We start from the raw sequence: 12,653 nt of genomic DNA, 5'->3' as shown, positions 1-12,653 counted from the left end.
AACAAGAGTGTCAAATTGTTAAGTCAACAACAGGAGTCACTGTGTACTTACTTCTCATGTGGGATCTGTCCTTAGTGTGTTGTCCAATGTGAAGTAATGCTATAACTAGTACTGAAAGAGTATTTTACACTTTGTGTTTCTGTGTGGGTGCAAACTGATGAAATCTTTACTTAATTTATACTAAATTGATCTTTGTATATAAAGAGAATCGAAAATGAATCTTGATTTGAATGGAATGGGAGAGGGAGCCGGAGATGGGAGGGGTGTAGTGGGAGGGAAATTATGGGGGGGGGGAAGCCATTGTAATCCATAAACTGTACTTTAAAAATTTATATTTATTAAATAAAAAATTTTTAAAAATATGTAACTGGGACTAGTGTTATTTCCTAGTAAATAATTGCTTAGTTGGTAAAGCTGCTGACTACGAGGCCAGTATCCTATATAGGTTCCAGTTCAAGTCCAGGCAGCTCCACTTCTGAATCAGCCACATGTTAATGGTTAACAAAACAGCAGTACATGGCCCAAATGTTTGAGTCCTAGCCACCTATGTGAGAGACGTGGATAAAGCACCTGGGTCATGGCTCCTGGCTTTGGTCTGGCCCAACCTTGGCCATTTTGACCATCTGGTCACCAGAGCATAAAAAAATCTCTCTCTCAAATCTCTCCTTTTTTCTCTATCTCTGTAAAAATGACTTTTAAGAAAAAATAAATCTTTAAAAAAATAAAGATACGTAGTATGAAAGAAAATGTAATGTCTCTTATGGTAAACTTTCATGATTCTGATATTGTTTGCTCATACAGAAGCATAATCACAATGATATTAACAAATGAATTCTGTCATCCATTTTTTGTCATGATTTGGTACATCACTACCTCTCCAACCATTTTAAGATTCATATATCAACACTAATTATTTCTGTATTATTGATGTATGGTATACAACTCAAGTTGAGGTGCGCTGAAAGCTCATTTATTTGGTACCTTTCCAATTTCTTGATACAGACACCTATTGCTATAAATTTGCCTCTCAATACTGCTTTTGCTGTATCCCATAAGTTTTGATATGTTGTGTTGTTGTCTTCATTTACTTCCAGAAAGTTTTTGATTTCTCTTTTGATTTCTTGAATGACCCAGTGTTCATTCAGGAGCATGTTGTGCAGTCTCCATGTGTTTGCATACTTTCTGGGGTTTCCTGAGTTGCTAATTTCCAGCTTCATCCCGCTGTGGTCTGAGAAGCTGCATGGTATGATTCTAATTCTTTTAAATTTGCTGAGACTTGCTTTATGGCCTAGTATGTGATCAATCCTAGAGAAGGTTCCATGCGCTGCTGAGAAGAATGTGAAGTCTGTAGATGTAGGGTTGAAAGTTCTGTAGATATCTGTTAGATCCATTTGGGCAATAGTGTCAATTAAATCTGCTGTTTTCTTGTTGATCTTCTGTCCGGATGATCTGTCTATTTCTGAGAGTGGAGTATTGAAGTCCCCCAGTACTATTGTATTGGAATCTAAATCTCCCTTTAAGTCCCTTAACATATCTTTTAAATAGACCGGTGCCCTGTAATTAGGTGCATATACATTTATAATAGTTACATCTTCCTGTTGAATTGAACCCTTAATCATTATATAGTGTCCCTCTTGGTCTCTCTTAACAGTTTTTGTATTAAAGTTTATTTTGTCTGATATTAATATGGCTACACCTGCTTTTTTTTGGTTTCTGTTGGCATGGAATATCTTTTTCCAACCTTTCACTTTCAGTCTGCATGCCTCTTTGTTAGAGAGATGTGTTTCTTGTAGGCAACAAATAGTTGGGTTGTGTTCTGTGAGCCAGTCAGCCAAACGGTGTCTTTTAACTGAAGAATTCAGACCATTAATGTTCAATGTGACTATTGATACGTAGTGACTTTGCCCTGCCATTTTCCCGGAAATATTTTCTAGTATATGCTTTGAGCTTCCCATGCTCTTTTACTGGTAGGTGTTCTTCCTTTCCCTTCTTTCATATTGATGGCCGTGTTTCTGTGTTTCTGAGTGTAGCACATCTTTAAGTATCTTTTGCAGGGCCGGACGAGTGGCCACAAAGTCTTTCAATTTCTGTTTGCTATGAAAGGTCTTTATTTCACCTTCATTCACAAATGAGAGCTTGGCAGGATATAATATTCTGGGCTGGCAATTTTTCTCTCTTAGCACCTGTGCTATGTCTCGCCATTCCCTCCTAGCCTGTAGGGTTTCTGATGAGAAGTCAGCTGTGAGTCTGATTGGAGATCCTCTGAGAGTAATCTGACGTTTCTCTCTTGCACATTTTAGGATCTTTTCTTTATGTTTCACTGTGGTAAGTTTAATTACCACGTGTCGTGGTGAGGATCTCTTTTGGTCATGTTTATTGGGGGTTCTATGAGCTTCCTGTACTAGGATTTCTCTGTCCTTTCTGTAACTCTGCTTTTCAAATAAAATAAAATACATCTTTAAAAAGCTACTTGTTCTCTTATTTATTAAACAAGTATTAACTGAGTCACTATTATATGCTAAATAGGATGGTAGGTACTAGGGTTTTTAGTAACGATATTACAAACAAGTGAACATATGTGTACTTTTGGATATCCAAATTAATGTATTCATTTTGAAATACTGTATTAAAGTTCCTCAAAAAACGAAGACTACCACATGGTTTATTTTAAATATTTACTTTATTTGATAACAGAAAGGAAGAGGCAGAGGCAGAGGTAAAGAGAGAGGTTTTCAATCTGTTGGTTTACTCCTTAAATGTCCACAACAGGCTAGAGCTAGGCCAATACAAAGCCAGGAACCAGGAGCTTCTTTGGGGTCTCCCACATGGCTGTAGGGGTCCAAGGACATGGGGCATCTTCAACTACTTTCCCAAGCCATGGCACAGAGCTGGATCAGAAGTGGAGCAACTGGGACTTGAGCCGGTGCCCTTATGGAATGCCAATATTGCACGAGGTGGACTTAACTGCCATACCAGAGTGCTGGCCCAGAGAAAAAGTAATTATTAAAAACTAGTATACTGACAATACAATTTTATATAGAGTTCACTGTATTTTGTTTAAATAAATTTAAATAAAAACATAAATATAGAAATTTCGTGTACAAAGGAAACTTTTAAAAGATTTGGGAAAATTGATTGGAAAGATAATTGTATCTTATTTTTTGAAATATATACATAATGCTTGCAAAATACACATTTTCCATTAAATTTAATTCCATGGAATTTAATTCCATTAAATTTTTGTGTGCCTCTGTGGGTCTGTGTATATACCTATATGCAAAGATCGTCTATCTATGTTATACATGGAAGATTTCTGGAGTTAATTATTTATAAATAATTATAAAAATAATTATAAAAATTTTATAAAAAATTTTGACTAGTACAAAATGTGTCCATATTTAAGGGTTAATGTGATATTTCAATACAGGTTAAAATGGCTTAATCATCAAATTGAGTAAACAGAGTAATTTCCTTAAACATTTATCTTTTATTTGTGATGAAAAATTTTAAAATTCTTTCTTCTAGATTTTTTTACAAACATAAATTATTGTTATTCATAGTCAACCTACTGTGCAAAAGAACAACAGAATTTCTTCCTCTTTAACTGACTATATCTTAGTGGCCATTAATTAATCTTTCATTATCACTCCCCACGTTTATGAACAATTATGTTTATCAGAATGAGTTGATTCAGTATATTATAAGTGCTTCTTATTGCTTAGGGAAACATAAGCAAAGATTTTTGTTACTCTACCCCTTGAAATTTCCTTCTCTTTTCAATGTCTAAAGCATTGTCACGACTAACTAGAATCAGTATGAAGAATGAAGGAAGAGACTAAAGAGGTATATTTTATTACTTTTCAGAGTGACACTTTTATTCATTGTAAAACATGATAACATTTAAAATTGTTTCTAACCACTAATGTGTTGAATAATTCCTAGATATGTTTCTTCCTACTCAAAAATATCAGGAAAATATTCCCCAGAGAAGTTTTATAGTTATTAAAAACAGCCTATTTATTTATATTCTAATCAATTTTATCTTGATTACAATATATATTTCGGGTGAGAGAGCAGACATCCCCAATGAAATTATGTATCAAGCTCATAAATTCCACTTTCCTTTTTCCTTTATCTCTGAACACCTTCCCAATTAAAATATGAATTAATTATCAGAAAGAGATTTAGAATTATGAGAAGCGTGCTAAATTATTTCATTTTAGATAATAAAGGTAAATGTTAGCTTTGAATTACTTGTTACAAGGACATGATTATTTTAATTTAATAGGGTTTTAAAGCAAAGTGAGAATATTTGTAGCTACTTTTAATAGGATTCAAAAACACACATTTTCTCTCAGTAAAATTCTCTCTACTTTCCCTGAAAGCTTTTTTAAAGATTCTGTATTTATTTACTTATTCATCTATTTATTTTAAAGGCAGAGTGAGAAAGAAGAGAGAGAGGAAGACAGAGGAAAAAAGAGAGAAGAAAGAGGGGGGAAGAGGAAGGAGAGAGACACAGAGAAATATTCCATTCACTGGTTCACTCCTCAAATGACCACAACAGCCAGGTTTGGGGGTGTAGTCTGAAACCAGGAGCTATGAATTCCATCCAGGTATCCCAAATGGGTAGCAGGGATCCAAGTACTTAGACCATCATCTGCTTTCTTCTCAGGCCTATTGGCCAAAAGCTGAATTGGAAGCAAAGCTGAATCAGTACCAGCACTCTGATACATTGCAAGAAGTAGTTTAATGGGCTTTCCTACATGCTGGCTCCTCCCCTGAAACCATTATTGTTTTCATTTATTCCATTATATTTTAATTGCAGGAGCTCTGATTATGGTCTATACATAGAAATGTTTGTGTTTCTATTATGGGGTGAACATAAAAGAATTCAAATATATCTGAACATTGGCTGTATAGAATTTATTACATAGTAGCAATGTAAAAAAGAAGTACCAAAAATCATTAAGATTAGTAGAGACTATGCAAACTTATATTATCTTGATTCTTTATAATCAATTTAAATGCAAAACTGTGTAAGATCACTGCGAGGTAGACAGGCTGAAGGGTGACATGAATCTCTGATCATATGCTGGGGTGTAGTACAAACATATGAAAAAATAACAAGGTGGGGCCGGCGCTGCGGCTCACTAGGCTAATCCTCCACCTTGCAGCGCTGGCACACCATGTTCTAGTCCCAGTCAGGGCGCCGGATTCTGTCCCGGTTGCCCCTCTTTCAGGCCAGCTCTCTGCTGTGGCCAGGGAGTGCAGTGGAGGATGGCCCAAGTGCTTGGGCTCTGCACCCCATGGGAGACCAGGAGAAGCACCTGGCTCCTGCCATCGGATCAGCGCGGTGTGTTGGCCGCAGCAGCCATTGGAGGGTGAACCAACAGCAAAGGAAGACCTTTCTCTCTGTCTCTCTCTCTCTCACTGTCCACTCTGCCTGTCAATAAATAAATAAATAAATAAATAAACAAATAAAAACAAGGTGAAATAGGTGTTATAGTTCAGAAGATAATGCCACTGCCTGTGTCACCTACAATCCACATTTGAGTTCCTGGTATCAGTTCAGGCTACTTCGCCTTTCTGAGCCAACTTCCTGCTAATGTACCTGGGAGGCAGTGGATTAATGCCCAGTTTCTTGGGTTATTATGACATAGATGGAAACTCAGATGGAGTTTCTGGTTTTTGGCTTTGGATTGGCCTACCCTCAATTGTTCCAGGTGTTTGAGGAGTGAATACCTCTACCTGTGCTTCTCTCTTTATCTCTGGTACTCTGCCTTTAAAATAAATTAATAAATGATTTATAAAAGCAATGTGGGTGGATACATTGGGTGCTAACATCCCAATCATGCACCAATTCAAGTCCTAGGAGCCACATTTTCTATTCAGATCTCTGCTAATGTGCCTGGGAAAATGGCCCAAGTGCTTGGGCCCTGCAGTCCACATGCGAGACATGGATGGAGTTCCAGTCTCCTGGTTTTGACCTGGCATAGCTCTGGTCATTGTGTCCATTTTGGGAGTGAATCAGAAGATGGAAGATCTCTCTCCATGTCTCTACTTCTCTTTCCCTGTGGTTCTGCTTTTCCAATAAATAAATCTGCAAAAAAACCAGCAATATGGAAAAATTAATTTTATGCTAATATTTAAGTAATAGCTCTTTCTGGAAATGACAAATCTGACTTTATTTGTATGTTTTGTTGTTTCTTTACTTTTCACACAAGTCCTACGTTCTGTTTATAAATATGATATTTCAGTGCCTGCATTGTGGCACAATGAGTTAAGCCACTGCTGGCAATTCATACATACCATCTGGGTGCCAGTTCAAGTCCCAGCTGCTGCACTTCCAATCCTGCTCCATGCTAATGCACCTGGGAAAGCAATGGAAGATAGCCCAACTCCTTGGACACCTGCACCCAACTTCAACCACTGTATATTGCAACATTTTAGTATATGAGTAAGCAAACAGTTATTTTTTTAAAAATAAGGACCATTTTCCCATTGTTGTTTCCATCTGTTTACACAGAAAGACATAGAAATAGGCATAAATATAATGAAATTATTAAAGAAAAATTATGAATATCAGATACTATATATATTAACTCTGACACAAATATTCACTATGTTTCTATCAACACAATAACATGAAATGCCATATTTATTTATAAAGATTTATGTAATTATTTGAAACGCAGAGTTACAGAGAGAGGGAGAGGCAGATAGAGATTTTCCATCTTCTGATTCAGTTCTCAGATGGTGGGGACTAGCCAGGCTGAAGCCAGGAGCCAGAAGCTTCATCCAGGTCTCCCACATGGGAGGCAGGGGCCTAAGTACTTGAACATTCTGCTGCTTTTTTCCCAGGCCATTAGCATGGAGTTCGATAGAAAGTGACAGAGCCGGGACACAATCTTGAACACATATGAGATGCTGGTGTCACAGGCAGTGACCTTATCAGCTACACCCCAACACTGGCCCCACATTTTTTTCATAGTACAAATTTTCCATGACCTTTTAAGATACCCTATCATGTTACTAAACCAGTTCCCACAGTGAATAACTGTTGCTTAAGCCCATGTGGACATTCTAGAAAAACACAGTAAAGCATCCTTGAGGTAGAAGGAACCAGGGGTATTTCTGATGATGCTTCTTGAGTGGCTTAGGGAGTGAGATTGAGCAGGTGAGGAGTAGAGGAGGAATTTGAGTGGAGGGCGCCAGTTCTTACTCACAGGGACATTTTGTCTCCCTAATCTTGGGGCAGAACAGATATCTGATAATACAGAAAGAATATATGAGGCGGATGCAGCAATGTCCTACTTGAAGTGAGCTTGGAGAAATATTGGCAGGACATGGACATGATGCCCCACTGTCTGTATAATACCTTTAATATGAGTGCTTATATTAGAAATGTTCATCCTGGGAATGGGAAGACCCTCAAGAAGGAAGAACTTTAAGAATTAAGAAATCCAGACCATGGTCCCACATTGGTGAGTATATTGAGTTCCGGTGTCCATATTTTAAATAATCCATAGCTCTGAAATATACTTATTCACACACATATTCTTAAATAGATTGGATTTATATGCTTTACCACCTGTACTCCGAAAATCTGAGTCCTCTTCACCCTCTGCAAATCATTCTTCTATCGCCTACTGATTATTTCACAACTTTGCACATTGTTTTCTCTCCCTTCCAAGCTTCTTTATGTTAGGATGAAGTCTTGCATTATAATTGACACTAGTAATAGCCAATCTTACACCAGTGATCCTTGAAAAAAAATACTGATGCTGCTAGTCCCCTTGCTAACTGAATGGGTCTTGCGAAGTCACTGAAGATCTGCATTAAAAAACAACTCTGCTCTGGAGGTGCCTTCTCCAATTGCTGTCTCATCACTGCCTTCAATAATAAAATTCTGAGAATCTCTAGGTATCATCAACTTTTTGAAAATCCCTCTTAGTATTTTTTTGGTTTGTTTTTTCTACTTAATACTTTTGGTTGAATACTGTAATCAATACACAATTATTCTTAAGTGCTGAAACTTAAATGAAAAGTGATCACTGTTAAATATAAGAGTGGGAATAAGAGAGGGAAGAGATGTGCAATTCGGGACATGCTCAAGCTGACTTACCTCAAACAGTAGAGTTAGAAACATACCAGGGGATTCTAATTCAATCCCATCAAGGTGGCATGTACCAATGCCATCTCACTAGCCCCAGTGATCAATTTCTGTTCACAATTGATCATAACGATAGGACTAAGGGCCAAAGGAATCACATAAACAAGACTAGTGTCTGCAAATACTAGCTGATAGAATAAAAAAGGGAGAGAACGATCCAACATGGGAAGTGAGATACACAGCAGACCCATAGAATGGCAGATGTCCTAAACAACACTCTGGTCTCAGAATCAGCCCTTAAGGCATGTGGATCCTGCTAAAAAGCCCATGAGACTATTTCAGGCATGGAAAGCCAAGACACTCTGGGGAAAAAAAAAAAAAAAAAAAAAAAAAAAAAAAAAAAAAAAAAAAAAAAACCTAAATGAAAGATCTCCGCGAGTGAGATCCCACTGGAAAGAATGGGTCATCAAAGAAGGAGGTACCTTTCTCTGAAGGGAGGAGAGAACTTCCACTTTCACCATGGCCTTGTCTAAATATGATCAGAGTCAGTGAACTCAGGGGGCTTCCATAGCCTTGGCAGCTCATGACAAGAGCCTAGGGTGATTATTGATGCCATAAACAAGAGTGTCAATTTGTTAAGTCAACAACAGGAGTCACTGTGCACTTACTCCTCATGTAGGATCTTTGTCCTTAGTGTGCTGTACATTGTGATTTAATGCTATAACTAGTACTCAAACAGTATTTTTCACTTTATGTTTCTGTGTGGGAGCAAACTGTTGAAATCTTTCCTTAATGTATGCTAAACTGATCTTCTGTATATAAAGAGAATCGAAAATGAATCTTGATGTGAATGGAAGGGGAGAGGGAGTGGGAAAGGGGAGGGTTGCGGGTGGGAGGGACGTTATGGGGGGGAAGCCATTGTAATCCATAAGCTGTACTTTGGAAATTTATATTCATTAAATAAAAGTTAAAAAAAAAAGAAAAACTTCTTGCAGGTTTTCTTGCCTCACTTCACAAGGCATGAGAGCTGACTCAAAGATAAACTCTTTTAGACACAGTGTTTTATTAAACACGTCTTGGCCACTCTATCTTATCTGGAAAGATGCGTGTGGCTGTCTTGCAGGATAAAGTCTGATTTATCATATGGCTTCATATTCAGGTTTCTTGATGTGCCCAAATAATCATTTGACAACACCCAAACATTTACAGTCAACACACACAAAGTTCAGTGTGCCTGCCCTGATTATAGGGTGACACTAATATTCTACAACTCTTTAAATATTTCTGTCCCTGCTTTTGCTATGCCATGAAGTGTTTGTTGGTCTGTGCTCTATAGGCTCTGGTCTTACTGTGCTTGAACTGGGAAGACTTGATATGAAGAAATTGTTACTCCCTACAGACAGTTGCAAAACATAACCCCTGACTTATTTAAAAATATGCAGGCTTAGTACCCTTAAGCATCACTATAATAAACAAAGTTTTATTATTCTTTGGCCTGAAGATATCATATGTATTGCAAATGTCACAAGCAAAATAATAGGTGGTCATTTTAATGACCCTTTACAAAGAAAAAAAAAAAAAAAACTGGAACATATTTTTTTAGTTTCCTGTTGACAGTTTATCATGATTGAAACAGCATGTCTTCCGTTCTTGAATTTTGAACATGGATAAATAGTATGTCCTTATGTTCTCCTTCAACTGAGATGGCATTGCTGACCTCCCAACATTTCATATCCATCATAAGATGAAAGCCCATTAGCTAAGTTCACATCAGAATTTGTCCTCGTCAACACAAGTTTGTCACAAATGATTCCTTGTTCTCCCTTGTGAGATTGTGAAGGAGTCATTAGAAAGAGATTTGTTGGATGCACTGAAAGCAAAAGTACATTGTTGTGATAAACTCATTAGCATTGCCACTACTTCAGGAAAGTTTTTATATCATCTATAATATAAGACATGTACATACAAAATCTCATTAAAATCTCCATGGTTATCCACAACTCAGAAATTTATTCCCCTTTGTGCACAGGAGGATGCAACACATGCATTTTTATTTCTGACAAAGATTAATTGTTTTGTGTATTTATTTTCTCATATTTTTCTCTTGTTTCTTGACCATACTTCTCTGAACAGGAGATTACAGGCTCAGTTGTACTGAACCAGTAAGAGTTGTTTCTAAAAGAGAAAGTTTATACTCTCTGTTGAGTGTTGAAGTTTTTGTTATATATATATATGTCAGAAAACCTGGCAAAAGCATAGCTGACAAATGGAAGCTGGAGTTGTGGAAGGTGAGGCCCTGGTTCCATTTAATTTGATCCTATACTGCACCAAGCACAGTGCCAAATCTAATGTTTTCTGATAGATTTTGATTAGCTGTGCCTGGCTAGCTCCTCTTTACATTATTTCAGTTCACACTCATTTTAAACACTATATGGAATTTCTCCAAAGCAGTGACACGTCCATTTGGGGAATGGAATAATCAAACCCAGCCACTATTTCCCTTGCTAACTCACATACACAATAACCTGCTTTCCCTCACCACTTCACCAGAGTCATTGGAACATTTTCTCCCTATTGCTAGCTGAATCAGTCTCTGTGACTTCCCTTTATTTTGTTTCTAAACATTATTTTGAAAATAAATGCATCATCCCTTAGAATATAAAGTGAGGCCGAAGTCACCTTGGATTTCACCCGGTGTTTCTCTTGTCTTCAGTGTAAAACAAAACTAAGCCCTTCATGAGAATCAGAATCATTCCTAATGACCTCAAGCAAAGAGGATCCCATAACCTTTCAAATTCTCTCTTCTATTTATCAAGCTATAATATTGACATGTTGAACCTGTTTCTGGAGATAAAGTTTATCTCACTCTATTTTTTTTTTTTTCCTTCTCGGTGAAGATGGGAAAGTATGTCTCTGGCTTCCTTTCTTTTTTATCAAGGTGATGTATTTTATTAATTTTTATATAACTTTTAATATATATGGTATTTAGCCTATATTTTCCTTACCTTTTTATTCAATCATTGTTCAATATACAACAGAAACAGCCAGTTTTGAGTAGCAAAAAAAAACAAAACAAAACAAAACATTTTTTGCTTAGTAAGGATAAATAATAACTTTATTTCTGAGGTTAACATTAATACTTGGAATTTTCTATAGTTGTGATCCTTTTCTCATTTTCTCAACGCGAAAGATCAAAGGAAAATTTATCTTCCAAATGTAAAGGTAATCCCTCTTTATACTTTAAATCTGGAATTATGCTTTATTTTCATTTGAAAGGCAGAGAGAAAGAATGTCAGAAAGACAAAGATATGTGCTATCAGCTTTTTCACTCCCTGAATTCCTGCAATAGTGGAGGCTGGGTCAGAGTGAAGCTAACAGGCTGGAACTCAGTTTAGGTCTCCTACATGGCTGGCACGGACCCAACTATTTTGAGTTATCATCTACTACTTCCCAAGATGCATGTCTGCAGAAAGCTGGAATCAGAAGCACACCCCAGATTCAAGCTTGGTGGCTCAATATGGGATGTGGATATTCTGAACAATGTCTTAACCCCTGCACCAATTGCCTGCCCAGGTTATCTTTTGTGGCTTGTCCTGCAAAGCTGCACTCTCTGGGAGAGCAGGGAGACAGTGTCCTTCCCACAAGGAGACACGTTTCAATGAACATATCTGACTTTATTCACAGCCATGTAGGCTTTTAAAGGGCAGGGAGAAGGGTTGTTACAAACTCAGAGGAACACTAACTGTAGGACAGAACCGACACTGGCTCTAGTATGCCTCTCTAATCAGCTTAAAGGTAGCTTTCCAGGTGGGCCTGGGCCACATCCAGGAGCAGTTTGCCTGATTGAAAAGAGGCAGGGGTGGGGAGAAACGTGCCTGGGCATCCTGCCACCTATCAGCAGCCGGGTTAACTGCTGGGATTGCTCACAATCTTTACTTCAAATGCGCCAATTTTTAGTTCAATTTCTATTTCAAAATTAGTACATATAAACATTTCACAATTAGCACTGGCATTAGTGGACTTTCTCTTGACCTTTCCCTATTTTGTTAGCTTCTCCTTCTCAATTCTCAGTCCTATAATAGCTCATGTATCTATTTGTTGCCCCAATGTCACAGACTCTTCTTCTTGAATGGATTCATCCTCTCTCTTTGCCTTCTGCAGTGACATTTTTGCATTCAATTTATTTTTTTCTCCACAACCATGATTTTATTTATTTGATTTACTTTAGAGGCAAAATTAAAAGTAAGCAAGCATTTCCGAACATGAAATTAAAGATATATTAATTTTCTTGACTTTTTAAAAATGAATAACAAGCATTTTAGTAAACTCATCACAAGTTGCTGTCTTACCATCTGGTGGCATTAGGAAATACCTCCCAAAAATGTCACAAAATTGGGAATTCTGTTGGACATACCAAGCAACCGTGTGTTGAAATGAACGCTGTATTCATGGAAGAAGTAAAGAGTTGGCAGTTTGCTGAGAATAATTATGGCTGAAAAAATATAGTGTACCCTTATAATATATTAAGAAGTTTTTTTTT

The sequence above is a fragment of the Oryctolagus cuniculus genome, chromosome 9, assembly GCF_051225735.1.
Source record: "Oryctolagus cuniculus isolate XC-2025 breed Fujian yellow rabbit chromosome 9, ASM5122573v1, whole genome shotgun sequence".
Lineage (NCBI taxonomy): Eukaryota > Metazoa > Chordata > Mammalia > Lagomorpha > Leporidae > Oryctolagus > Oryctolagus cuniculus.
Note: the sequence above shows the minus strand (reverse complement) of the source record.